The sequence below is a fragment of the Vipera ursinii genome, assembly GCF_947247035.1.
Source record: "Vipera ursinii genome assembly, chromosome: 1".
NCBI lineage: Eukaryota > Metazoa > Chordata > Lepidosauria > Squamata > Viperidae > Vipera > Vipera ursinii.
The window spans coordinates 126,395,878-126,417,662 of NC_139512.1; positions in this window are offsets into that span (position 1 = coordinate 126,395,878).

The window sequence follows — 21,785 nt, forward strand, 5'->3', positions numbered from 1 at the left end:
AAATTGCAGCTCTTGGTATGTAATGTCCCAGGAGAGATGTTCTGAATAGAAAACTGGATTAAACTTTTCTACATTGTAGAAGTGTCTTTGAAAACAGCTTTATTCCACTTTAAGTGTACTTCTGAAGAAAGGACCAAGTCTGGGTGCTTTGAGTACTGAGCGGGGATACATTATTTTAACAATCACAAAATTGCTTTGGGTCTTATTACCTGGATTTCCATAGAATTCATTATCCTGCATGCTGGAATCTAAAAGTATTTTGTTACTGACATAGTTTTGTTGGTTTTAAAAGCTGTACTTATTAGATCTATCACAGCCACTATAAGTAGCAGTATCACCCATATTGAAGGGAACACATTTGCACTTCAACTTCTGACAATGAGAACATTAAAGTGTAAACAGACATATAATGAAGTCCCTGAAAGCATATTGCCCTTCAGACCAAATGTCAAACTGCTGATCCAATATCTCTTTCCCATACCTTGGAGAATGTTTCTTGACTGGACATATACCAGGGGTCTTCAAACGTGGCCCTTTTATGACTTGTGGACTTCAACTCCCAGAATTCCTCAGCCAGCGTGCCTGGCTGACAAATTCTGGGAGTTGTAGTCCACAAGCCATAAAAGGGCCACGTTTGAAGACCTCTGACATATACTCTCACCAAAAACCTCTCAAATTCTTTCATGTTCTACTTCTGTTTGTATGTGGCTTTGATTTGGCACACAGGCACCAATCTCATCATAACAGAGATGATAAAGTATTTTTCTATGAAACATACACCATGCAGTTTCAATTGTTTTATGCTGAAGATGATTGTTTTACAAATTTGTTTCACAACTTTGTTGCAGTAGACTTATTGTCAGCTCAGCTCTTTGTCGTTTGAGTATTTTCTAGACACAGAATTGCTGAATTTCAAGAATGAAAGAAATATGAACAGTATTTAAATTGCATATCCTGATAGTCCACAAATTCTAGGCAGCTCACACTAAAACAATATAAAGCAATCCCTATGTTAAAAGGTAGCCAAAAACATAATTAAAATACAAAAGGAAACGTCTTCCATATCTGGGAGTGCTCACATGAACTTTGATTATTAGTGGTACTGTTTTTTTTTATTATTGAAAAGGTTTAACATACATTTTATCTTTAACAGTCCCCCCTCCCCCTCCCTTCCCTCCCTCCCTACCCCTCTCCCCCTCCCCCCCCCCCGACTTCCCAGAGCTAAGTACAAGGTATAAAAAAAAAGAACAATCATAAACATCCATATACTAACAACCATAAACTCTAAAATCTATCACTCTCTGGCTCATATAGGATAATACAAACACTAATAATATTAAATATATATAGAGAAAAAAAGAAAAAGAAAAGGAAGACTTATTCAAATGCTACATGAAACTTTTTAGTCCTATATTTGTTCTGGATATACTCAATCCATTTTCTCCACTCCATAATATAACGTTCTTGCGAGTGATCTTTCAAATAAGCCGAGATCTTTGCCATCTCTGCCAGGTCAGAAACCTTTAAAGTCCATTCTTCTATAGTCGGCAGTTCCTCTTTCTTCCAATACTGACCTATCAAAAGTCTTGCTGCCGTAATTAAATTCAACATCAGCTTAGTGTCCACAACCGTAGCATCTGTAATTATTCCCAACAAAAAAAACACACTATTGAATAGTTAATTGAGGATCATTCAACTAATTCCCAGATCTGATGGAGATTTCATGAACTTGAAAGCATTTTTTGGACTTCCCGTTATATGATACTGCTGTCCTTTTTTAAAAAAAATAAATCCCAATTTCAGGACAACTTACTAGAGTATTAATATCTTAATGTAGAGGCAATAGGTAGGTTGACATTTAATTTGTTTGATTAAAGTGCATACTAAAAATGTCTTATAAATAAAAGAAACAATTGAGGCAACTTTTAAATTGCTCCAATTGTTCCAAAATGATGTAGTTAATAGTGACTGAGGGTGGAATTTAAAGTCATTAAAGCTATAGGGAGGCTTTGTGGGGGGGAAAGCCATCAATCTAAAAATTATCATGGCTAAGGGCAGCTTTGTTCAGACTACTTTCATTCATTCAAACAAATTCTAAAAGAAAGTTATAGAATTGTTTTTTTAGACTGCTATCACTTTCCCCCAATCAAAACAACAGTGTTAAAATCTACCTGAAAAACTTCCTATCATGTTTGCTTAGAGCAGGGGTGTCAAACTGCCAGCCCACAGGCCAGATGGATCATGCCGGAACCATGCCCACCCCATTGCCAGCAATGGAAAAAAAGTTGTGATACGTTGCGACATGTCACGTGATGTTGCAAGTTTGACACCCCTGGCTTAGAGAGGCATATATGATATCACATCCCAAAGGATAACATCTTCTGCTCTCTAAAAACTTGAGAGTTGCAGTGTTTGTTAGGCAAATATTAGGTTATTTCTTCTTTTTCTTTTGCTAAATGATTTTGCAGGGGGCGCAATGGTTGAGCAGTTAAAGATGCTGGGCTTGTCACTTCAAAAGCTGACAGCTTTTGTTCGAGACCCAAGTGCCACGAAGTGGGGTGAGTTCCCATTAATTGCCTGAGCTCCTGCCCACCTAGCAGTTGAAAAGCATGCCAATGCAAGTAGATACTTTGGTGAGAAGATAACAGCATTCCATGTGCCTCGGGGTATAGCCATGTTGGCCACATGACCACAGAAAAGGTCTTTGGGCAAGACTGGCTCCCTCAGCTAAGAAACAGAGATGAGCACTGCCCCCTAGAATCAGACATGACTGGAAAGAGGAAACCTTTACTTTTACCTTTAAATGATTTCACATGGGAATACCAAAATGCACTAAGAGCAATACTGTTTTGAAGAATGTTCTCCTTTGTTGGCAACATGTCAGTTGCTAAATCCTCCTGGTCTGGTGGAACACAAGCATATAAGGTCAGAAAGATAAAAAGGACAAGTATTGAAAGACAAAAAGGACAAGTATAAAAAGTGGAAAGAGGGGCACATAACTAAGGCAGAATATCAGCAAATAGCCCGAGCCTACAAAGATGAAGTGAGGAAAGCTAAGGCTCAAAATCAACTAAGACTTGCAACAAAAGTAAAAAATAACCAAAAAAAAGCTTCTTTCAACATGTAAAAAAAAAGTTAAGGAAATGATTGGTCCATTAGTGGGAGAAAGTAGCACAAAGGTGACAAGCAATAGGGAGAAAGCAGAACTATTTAACTTGGTTTTTGCATCTGTCTTTACACAAAAGGAAAAAAAAAAACAGTCCAACCTATCAAAAACAGTCCCGTAAAAAACAGATTAGAAACACAAGTTAAGATAGGCAAGAAAATGGTAAGTGAGCACCTGTCCATCCTAGAAGAGGGAAGTGTGTAATGGGGTGCCCCAGGGCTCTTCAACATCTTCGTCAATGATTTGGATGAGCGGATAGATGGGGAACTCATCACATTTGAAGACGACACCAAGCTGGCAGGAATAGCCAGCACTCCAGAAGGTAGGCTTAAGATATTTTATAACACCTTGGAATACTGCATTCAGTTTTGGTCACTATGATGTAAAAAAGATGTTGAGATCTGGAAAGAGTACAGAGAATAGCAACAAAGATGATTAGAGGACTGGAGGCTAAAACATATAAAGAATAGTTGCTGGAATTGTGTATGTCTAGTTTAATGAAGAGAAGGACAAGGGGTGACATGATAACAGTGTTCCCATATCTCAGGGGCTACCACAAAGAAGAGGGAGTCAAGCTATTCTCCAAAGCATCCGAAGGCAGGACAAGAAGCAACGGATGGAAACTAATCAAAGAGAAAAGCAACCCAGAACTAAGGAGAAACTTCCTGACAGTTAGAACAATTAATCAGTGGAACAACCTACCTCCAGAAGCGGTGAATGCTCCAACACAGGAGGTATTTAAGAAGAGGCTCAACAACCATTTGTCTGAAATGGTATGGGGTTTCCTGCCTGAGCAGGGGGTTGGACTAGATGACCTCCAAGGTCCCTTCCAACTCTACTGTTGTTGTTGTTGTTGTTATGGATTTACACCGGCCCATTTGCATTGCAGTAACCTTGCATTGTTTAATCTCTTATACAAACATTTCAAAGAAAGAGAAAAAATATAATGGATCTAGAATTATGCCCTACTTTTTAGACCATTTATAATTCAGAAGCTCATTTTATACTGTCTCTGCATTCAAAAATGTTTCTTTGGGGAAAAAAACCCTCTCTTTAGAGTGTGGTTTAACATAATCACACAGGTGAGCTGCCCAACTCCAGACACAGCTCTGCTGCTGATCTTTCTGTAATTTCCAAACACTTTATTCGGCAGAAAATTTTTTTACTATGAACAAGAGGACATATGGAGATCATACATTATTAAAAATCATCATCAAGCTAAAAGAGGCTGTAATGTTTCAGCTGGAGGCAACAACTGGCATTCAATGCTTAATTTACCATAGCAGTCATGAGAATTAGAACATAACCCCCATTCACCCCAAATCATGCCTGGGGAACTTTTACTTTCTCCCTTGTCTCCATGACTTTGTTTGCATCTACTTCCTGGTCCATGTGTAATACAGATGAAAGTCATCTTTAGCTGTGCTGGTAGTTGAAGAAGAATTGTTAGTCTACCAACAACCTCAAAGCATATGAAATCATTGTCTTCCATTACCCTGAAGGGAAGTTGTGCACCTGGCCAGGGCTAAACAGAAGTAATAAAGGCAAGATTGTCACAAGTAATAAGAAAAGCTAATTTCCTGCTGGTAAGTTTGGTAAGTTTTATTGCCCTCAACTAGAGTTCAGGAAATACCATAACTTTATTTATTATTTATTTTATTTTATTATATTTATATACCGCCCTTTCCCGAAGAACTCAGGGCGGTTTACAGGGTGATTAAAACAAAAAATACAAAAGTTAAAAACAATTTTAAAAATTATATCCGTCCCTGAACAAATAAAACCCCAGTTAAAATTAAAATTAAAATTCTCAGCCTGGGCCAGAGAGCTCGAAGAGCCAGGTCTTCAGGTCCCGGCAGAATGAACGGAGGTCGGGGGCAGTCCTAAGCTCCACTGGCAGCTGGTTCCAAAGGGCAGGGACACCCACTGAGAAGGCCCTATCCCTGGGTGTTGTCCGCCGGCAATCTCTTACCGGTGGTACCCTGAGAAGACCCTCCCTGTGGGAGCGCACTGGACGAAGGGAACTTGATGCCGGCAGCAGGTGTTCCCTCAGATATCCTGGACCCAAGCCATAGGTCATCACCAGCACCTTGAATCTCACCCGGAGGGCAACCGGGAGCCAATGCAGCTCGCGGAGTAGAGGTGTTATACGGGAGTAACGGGAAACCCCCATCTCCATGTAGGCATCAGGAAGGTCATCTGGCCAGTAAACATTCAGCTCCATTCAGTCGCCCAAATCTACCCCAAATTAAGGGATTATGGGGTCATAAAAAGGGAGAAAGAAGAGTGTCAGAATGTAACTTTAGAAAAAGAGATAAGCCAACAATTAAATTTATAACAGCTATAAAGAACAGAATCCACATCTTTATATATACCCATATATCTTTTCTTCTACCTTTTCTACCTTTTTTCTTTTCTTTTTATCAGTTAACTTTCACTTGTATTGCTTTTTCCTTTTTTTTCTTTCCTATTTTAGATTGCAATAATTTTTACTTGTTTCTTCAAAGTCTCAATTAAATTACATTATAAAAATATTAATTTTAAAATTCATGAAGACCAGAATAAATTGTCGGCCATTGTTTGTAAAGAAAGAGAGGGAGGGAGGATTAAATTGTAGTTTTCTGTTTTAATCCATTGAATATACTTCTGCTAGATAATATTAGAAATCCAAACATTACTAGCATCAAATCCTGGAATAGTTGCCATTGGTTGCAAAATGACTGCGTAAAAACCGTGTTCAGAAAACTGTGGCTTATTGCTGAGTTACATTCATTCTGACAGTATCTGTCAGAAACCACCAGGATCCCTGAATATAGGAATAATGTTGGGAGATGAATGCAGCAGTTATTTATACTAGTCACCTTGATGGATCTGTAGAAAGCTTTTTAGATTTCTTCACTGTTCTTCATCATTCTATCCCCTGTAAAGAAGCTGATGTTTCTGCATTCATCCCCAACTCCAAATTATTTACAATAAGTACATCCTTCTCCCGGGGGGGGGGGGTATACTTCCACAACACTGTTTTTAAATTCGGTGCTAATTCATAATAGGATTTCATATCTTTTACCTGTCATGAATATTTGAAGGTTATTTTGAAAGTCCAGATAAACAAGCAAATACCAGCTCATCTCCCCTACATATCAAAGCCTGTAGATTCTTTTTTTATTGAAATTTGTCCTTCTGTAGGCCTGATCATATTTTTAATGCCACTTAAACTATTTGGAACAAATATGAAATTCAACTAATCAAAATTTACTTACAACCAGAATCCACCAAAATCCCAAGACTCCTTTTTTAAAAAAAATACTAGCCACTTTACAGTCCTTTATTAAGATTTTTTTATAGGTATCATGAGGACAATTTATTTGTTTTTAATTTACACCAAGCATTATAATAATTTCTTGTCATCAGCAGAGACTTCCTAATAAAGCAGACTCTAAACTATATCTCCTACAGTAAAAATAGGCACAAAGAATTCATTAATCCCCTCCACAATCTCTTTATTATCCCTTGTTACCTCTTTAAGTCTCTTATCATCTGCCTGTTAATCTCACTAGACAATTCTTCATTTCAAATACAGTTGTAGCTTTTTTTCATTATTAATTAGGAAACAAAATATACCATTTTATATTCTTTTAACTGATTGTACCCATTTCTTTTTGAGAAGTTGACATTCTTTTTGTTTCCGCCAAAAAACCTTTTGTTCTTCTCTTTAATAGTTTTTTTGACACTGCTTATTAACCATGCTAGTTACAGTGGTGGAATTTTTTTCCTGACCTTCAGTACAAATTCTAACTGAGATTTTCTTATTTTGTTTTTCTGTAACCCCCTTAGGATTCTGAAAACATTTGACTTCCTTTTTGCATTTTCCTTTATACATTTTGATTCCTGAAGTCAGAAGTGATAGTCTTTGACTTCTCTGGAAATTCCCACTTAAATGTGTCTTTGGTCCTGCTAAAGTACAGGGATTCCCAATCTTGGCAATTTTAAGACATGCTGATTGGGAAATTCTGGGAGTTGAAATCACATGTCTTAAAGTTGCCACGATTTGGGAGCCCCTGGTATGATTGTTCTTCATAAGATGATATATCTGGAATTCTTACTATCTATTGCACTCTCAACAAATTATATAGTTCTATTTCATTTCTCAATCACGACATAATGAGTTGATTTTTTTTTCTGGATTCCTTTCTGAGAATTTTGGAGCTTTGGTTCTTGTTGTTTTTCGTACGGATCATTTGATAACTCTCCAAGCAAAACATTTCTCTAACTTATTGCTGTGCATGTTTCAGAATGATTTGGGTCTCAGCGTACCCAGGAGCACCTCATTAAGGCAGCTCTGTCTTTTATTGCAACCAAATTAATCCAGTTGTGTATTTAATTAGAATCATTAAAATAAAAATGTCTTTTATCAAGTTTGCACAGAAGTCTAAATAAAGATGCAGATGCTTTAAAGTTATGTGTTCCCACCCTGCCCCAATTTTGAAACAGGCACAGCCTTTGTTGTCAATCTTAGAATAGATTTTTAATGGGATTGTTGACATGATCCTATTATGGCTGGGGAGTCAGTCTCACATGTTCTTCTATGGTCTCAAATGTCCTGCAAAGAAATTTCCCATTGATATCACTGCATGAGAGGAAGAGAGATTTTAATAAGATCATCTAGTCAAAATGTTACATTGCATTGTCCTCGCATTAGTCTGATTTTTCACTTCCTGTCAGCTATGTAGGTAGTATCATTGCAGGTAATCAGGTCTTGAAATATTGCCAATTTAGTAATCAGGTCATATATCAGAAAACATCACCATAATGTCCTCCAGAAATTCAAAACTACAGCTTCCAGAATTCTAATGGTCAGAAATTATAGAAGTATATATGTCAGGCCCCAATCCAGAGATGAAAATCCAGAAGCTAAATCCAATTGACTCCAGTCCTTTATTCATTTATGTCTAATGGTCAGAACCTTGCCAAATTAAAGATATGACTTTTTATGTCCTAAGAAATTCTAGGATGCAGCCATCCTGAAACTCTTCCTCACTCCCCATCCAATTCGGGACTGCACAGTCTCTTAATCTGTGCCTCTCCCAGGAAAAGCTCTGTGTTGCCACAATTGTCCTCTGCTCTTGCTCCTCCAGATGCACATTCTATGGCATCTTAAATCCAAAACATTTGGAAGTCAGTCTAATTAGAATAAATCCTTTACATGGCTTTACTTCTGGTATAATGAGATGTAGCACAAGCATAAAGGGAGAAGACAAAAATCCACAAGCTATTCAATTTCTTTCCAGACTCTTGCATCACAAAGCAGCTTGGCACCCTTGTACCATGCATCCAACAGAATGGCTATCTCTGAGTGTCATGAGCAGGAGCGCACATGGTTAGGATGCTGGGTTGAAGATCGATAGGATCGTGTTTGAGACCTGGATGCTCTTTCCTGGTGGGATGAGCTCCTGTCACTCACTCCAGCTCCTTACTGACACAACTGTTCAGAAGTGGGTGACCATGAATAGATAGATGGGAACTATTTTGGTGGGCAACATAATGGGAAGATGAAAGAAGCCCACAACTGGAAGTCCTCAGGGCAATGGTGATGTCATCAGATGATCCTCTCATCATAGAAGCATTTCAGTGCTTCTGACACAGAAGTATAGCATAGCACAGCACAGCACAGCACAGCATAGCATAGCATTATGAGAGATGGTTTGAAAGATAACCCAACTGCTGCTGTTTTGCCACTTTTTTAGATTGCTTCTATTTTGTTAAAATCTGGTAATGAATATAATGACTGATGACAAATGCATAGTATTCAAAACACGATGTCATCCATTCAGATTAAATGCCCATCATTTGGAACAATAAGTCATTAGTGAGTTGATTTTCTAGGAGTTTGCTGTACATTTTGTATGTTGCACTTAAATTACTCATGGTCTTTGTAGATGCTACCTGGAGGAGCAGGCTAAAATCACATCACTCAGACTTCAAATTTACCATATGCCATTCAATTTACCAAGCTATTTATAATTAAACAATAACATTTCTTCCAACATGCCTATTTAAAGACAATCAAGTGAAACCAATCTGAACAGAAGTGCCAGGTTTGAATGATGGATACACCCAAGGAAATCTCCCTTTACTTTGTGAATATTCCACGAGTCGTAGGAAAGGCCACTGTTAATGGGATAAATTATTCATTGTAGTTTATTTGCAATTCTGTTTATCTTAATTTGCATAATACTTATTTTCCCTGGGGAAAAAATTAAACTAGATCATTTGTCTTCTTTCCTCTGCTCACTTAAGGGAGACATTTCAAATGTTTTTTTAATTGCTTTGTGCATATCAAGTGTCATTAGGCATCACCATTGCTTTTTGCTGCTTGAGAAGCCAGCAGAATATTGTAGAATATAGGAAAGTAAATAAACCTCATTAGTGTCATTATCTCTGACAATTGCAGAGTCAATAACATCAGAATCACACATAGAGAAACACCCAACAACACCTGAACACAACATTTCAGGCCAGATACATCCCAAGTGAAATATCATTACTAGCTTCAGTGGAGTTATATGAGCCATGAATTTGTCACCTGCAACTGTCAAACCTAATACAACTTGAGTATATTTTAGGCATTTTCAGAAGTGAAATTAAGCAGCAAAAGAATTTAGAGGGTATTTAAAATACACTCAGTAGCAGTACTGAGCATTCAGCCCCTAGAGCTTTTTATTAAGTAAACGCAAATTGGGAAATGAAACCAAGTAGATGCTGAAAGAAAAATTGATCAACCTCCTTTCATTGCATTTTCTGGATGAAGTGAAGCATTTTTATTAACATACAAAACTTTCAAGACAGTGCTGTTGGAGTTTTAAATCTACCGATACAGAGACTGTCATTCAAGTCTTACCTACATTTATTCCTAAACCTATATTATCATTTTGTACGAAGTTGCTTTTTAAAAAAAGATCTGTTCACTACCTGGCACATATTGAATTACATTCATCTGGTGGTGAGTTACTGACCTTGGTGCCTTCCTTATCATGTAAAAGATCTGCCAGGTAGATCAACTCTTTGAATCAGTGCAAGTCATGAGAATTTGAATGAATGAATGAACCTTTATTGTCAAAGTACAACCATGTATACATTGAGATTGGCTCAGCCTCCCTTCGTGCCCCCACCCCCAACTTACAGTGACACAAACCCTCCATCTTATAACACCATGTGAGCTAATTGCACATCACACTGGCCTCGCAAGTCAATCATGCAAAAAGTTTATAAAATTATTTCCTGTTCAAAAGCCTAACAGCCCATGGATAAAAGCTGTTCTTCAGCCTGTTGGTACGGCTGGCTATACTCCTATATCTCCTACCCGATGGCAGGAGAGTAAAGAGATATTGTCCAGGGTGTGAGTCATCCCTGAGAATTTTCCTCACTCTTCCAAGGCAGCGAGCCCTGCTGATGTCATCTAGTGGTGTCAGGGGACAGCCCACAATGTCTTGTGCTGTGCTCACCACCCTCTGTAATGCTTTCCTGTCCACAGCTGTCAGACCAGCATACCAAACCACAATACAGTACAAGAGGACACTCTCTATAGTATACCAGTAAAAGAGGGTCATTAGCCATTGTTCTACCCTGTTCTTCCGCAAGACCCTGAGAAAGCGAAGTCTCTGTTGGGCCTTTCTGGCCACCTGGGTTGTATTAACTTTCCAGGTAAGATCTTCTCAGAGATATACTCCCAGAAATTTAAAGGAGGAAACTCTCTCCACACACACACACCCCCGATGTAAAGTGGGGCAGGTTCCTCCTTTTTCCTCCAGAAGTCTAGCACCACCTCTTTCATCTTGCCCATGTTCAGGTGCAAGTTGTTGTTGCAACACCATGTCTATATGAACTAACATTATCCAAACACTTGGTTAACTATGAATCTCTTTCCTTTCTGCAATATTTCCAGAAGATTGGTCCAAGACTTTTCACTACTTAAAATGGAATAGCAAATAATGTTTTCTTCATCATCATTCTCCAATATGAGGTCCATATCATACAAAAATGATCAGGATTTTCCTTGGCAATTCAACATCTTTTGAAGAAATGTACTGATGACCAGTCACAATTTTGGGGAGAGCCTCATTAATTATGGAGTTATGGGCTTTGTTTTGTCAAGAGTTGCTAACTCCCCACTGTTTAATCATCTCTAAAGTGAAAGTAGAGGTCCAGTTTGGTGCAGTGGTTAAAGGCACCTGGCTAGAAACTAGGAGAGTGAATTCTAGTCCTTAGACACAATGCCAGCTGGGTGCCTTTGGGTTAGTGCACTCTCTCTGACCCTAGGAAGAAGGCTATGGCTAACCACTTCTGAAAATGTTGTCAAGAAAACTTCATGACCTTTCAAAGAGTCAAGACTGGATCCAAAGTTTCTCACACAAAATGTGAAAGTTCTCACTCATTGAAGCTAAACAGCCTGATACAAGATACTAGATCAAGCACCAAAACAAAGGGTACCTGAAAATTCCAGAATAGAATAGAATAGAATAGAATAGAATAGAATAGAATAGAATAGAATAGAATAGAATAGAATAGAATAGAATAGAATAGAATAGAATAGAATAGAATAGAATAGAATAGAATAGAATAGAATATTTGGAAGGACATTGGAGGTCTTCTAGTTCAGCCCCCTGCTCAAGAAGGAAAACCTATAACATCTCAGACAAGTGACTGTATAGTCTCTTCTTTAAAATCTCCAGTGTTGGAGCGCTCACGATTTATGAAGGCAAGCTGTTCCACTGGTTAATTGTCCTCACTGTCAGGAAGTTTCTCCTTAATTCCAGGTTGCTTCTCTCTTTGATCAATTTCCAACCATTGTCTTTCGTCCTTCCCTCAGGTGCTCTGGTGAATCCAAGAGATTCCTAAAATCTGAGCACTGATCTGTATAAATAGTACTAACATTTGAGACATAGCAGTTACTGAAATTCTTTCATAATGGCTTCATAGTTTTGCTGTAACGATTCTACCTCTGGGAAATATATTTTACACTATTTTATCTTGTTAGCCAGGAAAAGGTCTGATGCACCAAACTATCTTTAGATAAAATCAGCTACTTGCAATATGTTTCCATGGCTGCTATTGATTAGGGAAATGACTCCCAGATAATGCCATGTGAGACAGTGAATAATGACAATGAATAGTAAATTACCATTGAGTAGTGAAATGTATTATAATCTCAGATAACAGTATGCAGAAGCTATTTCACCAAAATCAAGAATTTCCATAAAGAGGAAGGAAAGTTTGCTAAGCTTAACCTTTTCTATTATTTCTGCAAGCATTTTAAACAGGAAAAAAACCGAAACTTTGCTACCTCATGTGTAAAAGGCTTTCTCTTACAGAAGAAATGGTTTCATTTAAAGGAAGTATGCCTTTATTTGTTGAGGGCTTGCTTTTCAGTACATTTTAATCCAATGGCATTGTTTGTATTCAGAACATTCCCACTCAGCTACTGACTTTACCTCCAAATCCTCAAAGCCCTTTTGGCTTCCTCTGCAAATATTCCCATCATTTCAGCCCCTCTAACTCTCAGTATGGCCAATGAGTTAGCCATTTTGATCAACAGGGGACAGCACAAATCATATTTTGCCCAGAGTCCTGCTCTCTACTGATACCAGAACCCATGTTGTGGTCTCACTGTGCTTCTTTTCAGCCCAGGGAAAAAAATAATCACTCAGTTTAAAAGGCTTGATATATGACGGCCAGTATAGAAGAGTCTGAAATGGAGGAAGCTGCTTAGGTGGCTCCGTACAAATAATAGCCTCAAGTGGAGTTTGACAGTCAGGAACCTGAAGATCTGATATGGCTGAAGAAAATTTGAGTCAGCTGGAGGTAACAGAAAAAGGACTGGATTCAAGACTGCCTTCCAGTCCTAGAGTACATAAGAGAACTGCAAGTTCTTTTGCACAGCAAGGGCATTCCCACCCTTGAGTGCCTGCTTTTGGCACAGGCTCCCTTTAAAATTCATCACAGAACTGCCCTGCAGTTCTCAGTTGAAAATAATTGCTTTGCTTGCTGGAACTCTGTGCGTATTTGCTTCCTGAATGTGTTCCCTGTGAAAATCCTGCTCTCTGAAACAGGGATTGAACACCTCCTGTCCACACTTTTGGACTTCTGCATTATCCTATGATCTGATATGGCATGCTTCTGCTCCCCTACTTCGGACCCTGACCATTTGGATCTCTTTACAGGCAAGCTCTCTAGGGACTGGGACTTTGTGGCTCTGTTTGTGTGTTTGTAGATATGCCTAGCCTGCTGCCACCTGTGTTTGCCAAACCCTACGTAAAATTCCTTTTAATTGTTCCTCTCCATGTGTGTGTATACGTGTGGAGTACAGGGCAAAGCATGATAAAATATGACTAAGCACCAGAACACTTTGACTTCAAGGAAGTGGAGTTATTCTCTTAATTTAGCATTATAAGAGCTTATTCATTAATTCTGTTTACAGTGACATATTGTAGAAACCTGACTTTTAAAGATAAGAACCCAAGAAGCTGGGAGATAAGGCAAGGTGAGAGATGTTGCCAATGGAAATCCCCCCTGCCTCACAGCCTGGGAGCTGTTACTGCAGCAAGGGCCACAGAAGAAACAAAAGTCATCAGATTAGCTTAGCTGATTAGTGCAGAAATGCAAACACAATGGGGGAGTGTGTGCTACATGAGAAGGAGCAATCAGTGAAAGGTCTTGTTTCCTTAAGAGACTCTTGCCTCTAGCTGCCTGCTCCAAGATCATTTCCATAGAGTCTTCCTTTAAGAGAGGGAAATGTCAGCTAGTAAGAATGGAAAGCTCTCCTGCCTTTGCTGAATGCCACCTCCTTTTGTTCTTCTGTTAATGTAATGAAATGTTCTAAGCATTGCAGAAATGCAAAACTGAGGTACAAATAGAAATCCTGCCCAAAAATATTCTCTACAGTTGTATTGTTGATTCATATTTCTCCACATGTTCCCTTCACCGCAAGGTGGGATTGATGAAAAAGAGCTACAGTATGCCCCCTCTCAGTTGCTACACAGGTTTGCCAAGATGGTGGCCAGGAGCTGCTGTGAAGAGTTGGGTTAGGAGCCAAGCCAATTTAGATAGGAAAAATAGGAGGGCCATTTCACATGCATGGGTACGGCCAGCATGTTTTTTTATATTTCTTATTTGGGGAATTGTGTGTGTTTTAATTGTAGCTTTTCCCCAAACTATACATTAAAATTAGGACTTTCCAGAGAGTGTTCATGAATTTTTCTTTTACCTCAAGTGGCAGCAGCTGGAATTGGAGGGGGTGCTGGGTCACAAATAAAGAATTCAAGAGCCAAATGCAGTTTTGGAGCTACAGATCACCTACTTCTGCATGATACAGTTTGCATTAGTTCGTTGTGCCTGAACATTTCTTTAAACTATACATTTTTACAAGGTTACCCTAACAAAGAGTACTCAGGCAAACTAAAGAAAGCCAACTGAATTGCTTTTATGTAGATTTCTTTCTACAAGAAGAAGCTAATTTAATTTCCGAAAAAAATTCTATATTGCCCTTGATTGTGTTGAGGATTTTAGGGTAATATATAAGCAATTACATCACAAAAGGACCAACAACTTTCTTAACAGTTAGAAAGTCTGCCACAAATTAAAAGGCTTGGGTATAGAAGAGCATAGTTGCCTACAGGTAAAAATATTGCCCTTATATTCACTGTGGCAAGCTTTCTTGGGCAAAGTATCCCATGGGTGGATCCTGTGGTCCATTGCCCAAAATAACTTTTCCTCTGCTGTACAATGATGGATCTCCAACAAAAGAAAAAAAATGGGCTGATTGATCTGCAGAAATGTGTTCCTTCAGATATTCATTACTGAATGTTGCTCAGGAAAAAAAAGTCTCAAGAGACATCATTGAAGGTCAATTGTTGGGAAGGAGCCATTTCTCATCAATTTTGCTAGGGAAGATGACTTAATACCAAGGCAAGGAATCCTGAGAAGGAAATATTGCTACTTCAGTGCAAAAGATAATAACTTCTATATTGCCCTGGGCCGTACCGACCTCCGGGAGGGCTTCTCCGCTATTTACAAGCGGTGAGGTGCTCCGACCCTCTGTCTTCGACCCAAGGTTCTGGGAGCGGGGATGTGCAGCCACCTGAGCTCTGGCTGGTGTACCTGAATGCCAGGTCCGTTGCTAACAAGGCTCCTCTCGTCCGGGATCTGGTCGAGGGTGAGCATGCGGACCTGGCCTGCATCACGGAAACCTGGTTGGGCCCAGAGGGCGGTATCCCCCTGGTTGATCTTTGCCCACCAGGCTTCCGGGTGCTACACCAGCCTCGGACTCAGGGTAGGGGTGGGGGAGTGGCTGTGGTTATGAGGGAGACCTTATGTCCGCAGGAGGCCACCGTTCCTCAGATAGTCGGGTGTGAATCTCTCTTATTGAGGTTTGGTCCTAGGGCGCAGTTGGGCTTGCTGCTGGTGTACCTTTCGCCTAGTCGCACAGCAGCAGCCCTGCCTGAGCTTCTCGATATCCTCTCAGGGCTGGTGATTGAGTTTCCCAAACTTATGGTTTTGGGAGACTTCAATCTACCATCCCTGGGAGGAGCATCTGAGTTAGCTCGGGAGTTCATGGCTTCCATGATGGCCATGGACCTGACGCAAGTAATTCATGGACCGACTCATGAGGGAGGCCACACCCTTGACTTGGTTTTCTTATCTGGTCGGTGGTTAGATGATCTTGGTGGGGGCTCCCCAATTGTTATGCCCCTGTCATGGACCGATCATCATCTCCTGCGGCTGGTCTTCCATTTTGCCACTCCCCACCGTGGGGTTGTTGAGCCAACCAGATGGTTCCGCCCCAGGTGCTTAATGGACCCTGAGAGGTTCCAGGCAGCACTGGGGTCCCCACCTGCCTCCTCAGCTCACAGCTCGGCAGATGCCTTAGTGGAAGCCTGGGAAAGGACGGCCACGGAGGCACTTGACCGAGTTGTACCCTTACGGCCCCTGACCCGGCGCAGATCCCAATGGGCTCCATGGTTCTCCACGGAGCTCCGGGAGATGAAGCGTCGGAGACGGGGCCTAGAGAGCGTTTGGAGGTCCAGCCGATCTGAATTCGACCGATTGCGACTAAGAACCCATATTAGGTCTTATCTCGCAGCGATGAGGGTGGCGAGGTCTAACTACTTCGCTGCCCTCATCGCGTCCGCAGATAATCGCCCGGCCGCCCTGTTTAGGGTGACCCGCTCCCTCCTTAATCAGGAGGTGAGTGAGGAACCCTTGCAGGGGCGTGCCGAGGAATTTAGTCAACATCTGTCGGACAAAATCGCTCGGATTCGGACCGGTCTGGACTCATTTGTGGAGTCCCTCAGGCGGTCCTCTCGCCTCTCCTGTTCAACATCTACATGAAACCGCTGGGTGAGATCATTCGTGGTTTTGGAGTTGGGTATCATCAGTATGCTGATGATACCCAACTTTTCATTTCAACCCCAAACCACCCCAGTGATGCCCTCGATGTGATGTCCCGGTGCCTGGAGGCGGTCCGGGTCTGGATGGGGAGGAACAGGCTTCGACTCAACCCTGACAAGACTGAGTGGCTGTGCGTACCGGCATCTCGGGATATTCAGGATATCCCACCCCTCACTATGGGGGGTGAGTTATTACCTCCTGTAGATAGGGCTCGCAACTTGGGAGTCCTCCTAGATTCACAGCTCTCCCTAGAAGACCATATAGTAGCTGTGACTAGGGGGGCCTTCGCCCAGGTTCGCCTGGTGCACCAGTTGCGGCCCTATCTAGACTGGGATGCCTTACGTACGGTCACTCATGCGCTCGTGACCTCTCGTCTTGATTACTGCAACGCTCTCTACATGGGGCTACCCTTGAAGACCACTCGGAGGCTCCAACTGGTGCAGAATGCAGCCGCGAGAGTTGTATTGGGAGTTTCCCGATACTCCCATGTCACACCTTTGCTCCGCGAGCTGCATTGGCTACCAGTTGTCTTCCGGGTGAGGTTCAAGGTGTTAGTAATGACCTACAAAGCCCTTCATGGCATGGGTCCGGAATACCTTGGGGAGCACCTGCAGCCGGCGTCAACTTCCCTCCGCCCAGTACGCTCCCACAGAGAGGGCCTCCTCAGGGTGCCACCGGTCAAAGAATGCTGACTGGTGGCCCCCAGGGGGAGGGCGTTCTCTGTGGGTGCACCGGATTTATGGAACCATCTTCCGGTCGAGCTCCGGATGGCGCCCGATCTCCGCTCCTTCCGGCGCGATCTTAAAACCCATCTCTTTAAACAAGCTGGCCTGGCCTGATGGGATGGGGTGGGATTTTTATAAATGAACTTCAATTTTTAATCTGTATTAATTTATTATGGGCATTGTTTAATCACGTTTTAATAATTTTTAATTTTTGTATCTAGTTTTTATGTATTGCCCTGTTCACCGCCCTGAGTCCTCCGGGAGAAGGGCGGTATATAAATTAAATTAAATTAATAAATAATAAATAAATAAAGTTTAATAGTCATTTTAAGACAAAGCTACCTCCTGACAGTTAGCTAAGAAACTCTTTGTGTTGATCTTTGCTATAGTATTTGATAGAGGCTTGAATATTTCTGGAAACAATCCAAAGTCCTAACAGTTAAAAAGGCTACCACAAATTAAAATGCCCAAGTAAACAACAGCATATTTGCCTGGAGCTGAAAATATTGTTTACGAATTGGTCCACTTTGTCTCTGTTTTACACACACATACACACGTCTCTATTCAGGAAGATGTTTTGGTGTCAAAGAAAATCATTGAACAGAATGGGAAATGATAAATCTAAAAACTTACACATACATACATGCTTAATCTGTCTAATATGCAATGCAGTTAAAAAAAGATTTATGAATATGGTAGAGGAGCCTCCAGCATTTCAAAGTCACACCATAGTTCTGTTGAGGACATACTCTTTTTTTTTTTTAAAGAAAAGCAAGTTTCTAGCCCTTATTGTTGTGAAGCTTTTCTTGGGTTTTCGTTACAAATGGTTTGGATTCTAAATGACCCCTTGGTCTTCTCAAAGATCCATTAGGGAAAGCTATACAAATTTTGTACACTTTTGAAAGCCTGTTATTCCACCTTGCCAATTTCACATCAGCTCCCCTTGGTGTGTCTTGCGTTGCATTCGTCTTGCACGTCTTCTCTGGCCTTTCTAATGACTTTTGAGTATAATGCATGTGTCCCTTCACATATGTGTGTACGTATTTGTGCATAGATATGCAAGTCACTCAACAGTGGTTTCATCAAATTTTTCCACTTTTCTAGCCGAACAACCACACCTTGAATTGTACTCATTTGTCTTTTGTGCCATCGTGTGGGAGAATCTTGAATGTGCAAGTCTCTGAAATTATACCTTTTCTTTATGATATAAAAATTGGATCAAATGAAATCTCAAGAAGCTTAAATTGGGTGTTTAAACAAATATTTAAATATCAGACGAAGTGAAATGAACTATGGAGGCTTAAATATTTATTATCATGGACTATGGAAAGCAGCTAAAAGCCTTAGATGTCTGATCAAATCCTATGAAAGTTTTATTATTCTGTCTATAGAAATACCCTTTGTTGTTGGAGCACTTAAAACCATTTTCTTAAATTATATTTGAAGCAGAGAAAGGATAATCCTATCTTAAAACAAATTTAATTTTATTGACTTGGTCCTGTCTCTGTGTGTAAAGACAAATCCTGCTGATGTGGCAGGTTGCACTGTTGTAGAACTTTTCAGAGATAGATTTTGCTAATTACTTATTTGAGTCAAACTTTTTATTTTATTCATTTATTTCTATTTTATATCTTTGTTCCCCTGAGTCAAGTCAAATTAGATTAAGCAAGGAGGCGAAAAGAAGGAAGCAAGTTTCTTTTTTAAAATTTATACCTATTTACCATTTTATCATTTTTTATAAGCAAACACAAGTCTAAATTGTAGCCTGCTATATTATAGTGACCAAAGCAGAGCAGAAGTCACATATGATACATACTCATATTAGCATTTTAAAGACAAGAACTGTTTCTATTTAAATAGAATAATTGAGCTGAATAGGATAATTTTAAAAGGTAGAGCCAGAGAGGGTGGTTTTTTTTTTCCAGCAAGAGGAACAGTTATCTGAGATATGTTTGTAACTGAAACCATGAGTCCAATATAATGTATTATTGAACGTCCACATTCAGGCTTAGCTGGAAAAACAAAAAAAATTTGCATTGTTTTATATATAGTTGAGTGGCTCTTTCAAATGTAACTTTTGTTCAGTTGTACAGAACAAGCAGAACAAAGTAAAATGAAAACAATACTCCAAAGCAGGGGTAGGCAACCTCGGCTCTTTTATGACTCATGGACTTTAACTCCCAGAATTCCTGAGTCAGCTGACTCAGGAATTCTGGGAGTTGAAGTCCATGAGTCATAAAAGAGCCGAGGTTGCCTACCCCTGCTCTAAAGCAATGTTTTATCCATTGAAACCTGAGGTTTTTTCTATTATTAAGATTGCACGTGTGTGTGTATGTGTGTGTGTGTGAGAACATCCATATTGGTAGTTTCTCCTTAGCTCCTTTATTAGATAGTGTAGAATGAAATACAAGAGACTGATACGGGGGATTGTAATTCTCATAATTCCCATCAGCAATGTTACGCAAAATCATAAAAGAATAAAAGGCCAGAACCAGCCCGTTGTTTATTAGATTAGAACACAAGAAGAATTGCCTTTAGGCTTGCCTAAAATATTTTGCTGCTTAAAACTATGGTGGGGATCTTTTCTCCATTTTACATCTGGAAGCTGTGAAATAACCAGGGGAATGGCATGGCTACCTCCTAATCGTAGGGCCATAGTAGATCAGGAATCCATGCAGTTGTAATGTGGAGACCTTAATCCTGAAAGCTCCTTAAAGAATCCAAAACAAAAAAACAGATCCTCCCCAAAGCAGCCATTCTTGCAGAAACATCTCATCATCTTCTTCATCAGAATTGGAAGGGACCTTCGAGGTCTTCTAGTCCAACCCCCTGCTCAAGCAGGACATCCTTATACCATTTCAGACTAATGGATGTACAGTCTCTTCTTAAAAGCCTCCAGTGATGGAGCACCCACAACTTCTGAAGACAAGCGGTTCCACAGGTTGATTGTTCTCACTGTCAGGAAATTTCTCCTTTGTTCTAGGTTGCTTCTCTCCTTGGTTAGTTTCCATCCATTGCTTCTTCTCTTGCCTTCTGGTATTTTGGAAAATAAGTTGACCCTCTCTTCTTTGTGCCAGCACCTCAAATATTGGAGTACTGCTATCATGTCACCCCTAGTCCTTCTTTTCACTAAACTAGACATACCCAATCCCTACAACCATTCTTCATAGTTTTAGCCTCCAGCCCCCAAATCATTTTAATTGCTCTTCTCTGCACTCTTTCCAGAGTCTCAACCTCTTTTTTATAGCTAATGAATTCATATCTAATGAAAAAGCAGAGAATTGTATTTTGTTTTATCCTATTTCAATTGGTAACAGTTGTTAATTAGGAAATGTGGGCAAATAGCCATTAAAATACACAAATGTCACTTGAAAAGAAAATTTAAATTTATTTGGACTTCTGACAGGTTTACTAGCAAATAAAGTTTTCTCATTGTAGTTGGGAGGATGGAACTTTTTCTCCTTTACAAGTTTACTATTCATGTGAACAGACCTAAATATGGGCACATTTGTGCATCTTGAACACTGTTGCTGTCCAGCAATGGCTAATCCCACTGATTAGGATGAGTGATGATAAAGCCTTTGTGCCAGGCAGTTCCCAGCTGGCAGCTTCTCCCTCTGAAAGGCTCCATATCAAACAGTATCCCTGAGGAAATCTCTTTTCTTGTTTCTTTAACAACATCTGAAGGAAAGGCAGATACCAAAAACCCTTGTGAGAAAGTTTAGGGAAGTGAGAGTGTTAAAAAGCTTCCCTTCAGTATAGACTTCAGTTTCCTGTAGAAATAGCCTAATCTACTCATCTTGAATTTTATTTATTCCATTTTTCTCTGCTTAGAGGTTTTTTTCCTGTAAATTTAGAGATTTATTTCTCTGACCACTAAGCTTTGTGCTTGTGATGTCTCATTGGGTCCTTCCCAGCATAAACAACTTTTTTCCAAATTAAAGTTCATTTTGTATGGCTTTGCGACATATCCATGCAGTTTCATAGCAAGAAAACAATGATTTTATCTTGCTTTCTGCAACTTCCACTTCTATTCTACAGACCAGGATTTTCTGGTAATCTCACATCTAAATCCTGACCAAGTCCAACCTTTTTCATTTTTTGAGATCAGCCAAGGTTAGCTAAGTGCCACAAGAATAAAAAAGATACCCCTGTGGAACCGTTTGCTGTCATAATGTTGCTCCAAATTTGCCATTCTGGTTGCAATTTGCCATTCCAGTTGTGAAAGATTGGCAAAATTAAAAAATGCCATTGCAAACATTTTCAGTTGAGTAAAAGAACCTATTCTCCACTCAAAGGTGCCCTGAAAGTGGCAGTGGGATGAAATTTCAGATGTACTGCCAGGTGAGTTAATTAATCTGTGCTATAGATCAGAGCCACTATACATTTTCAGCCACCTTCATTTCAGCAAGAGGGAGCTTGCAAATTGATTGATTCAAGGCTGACCGAAG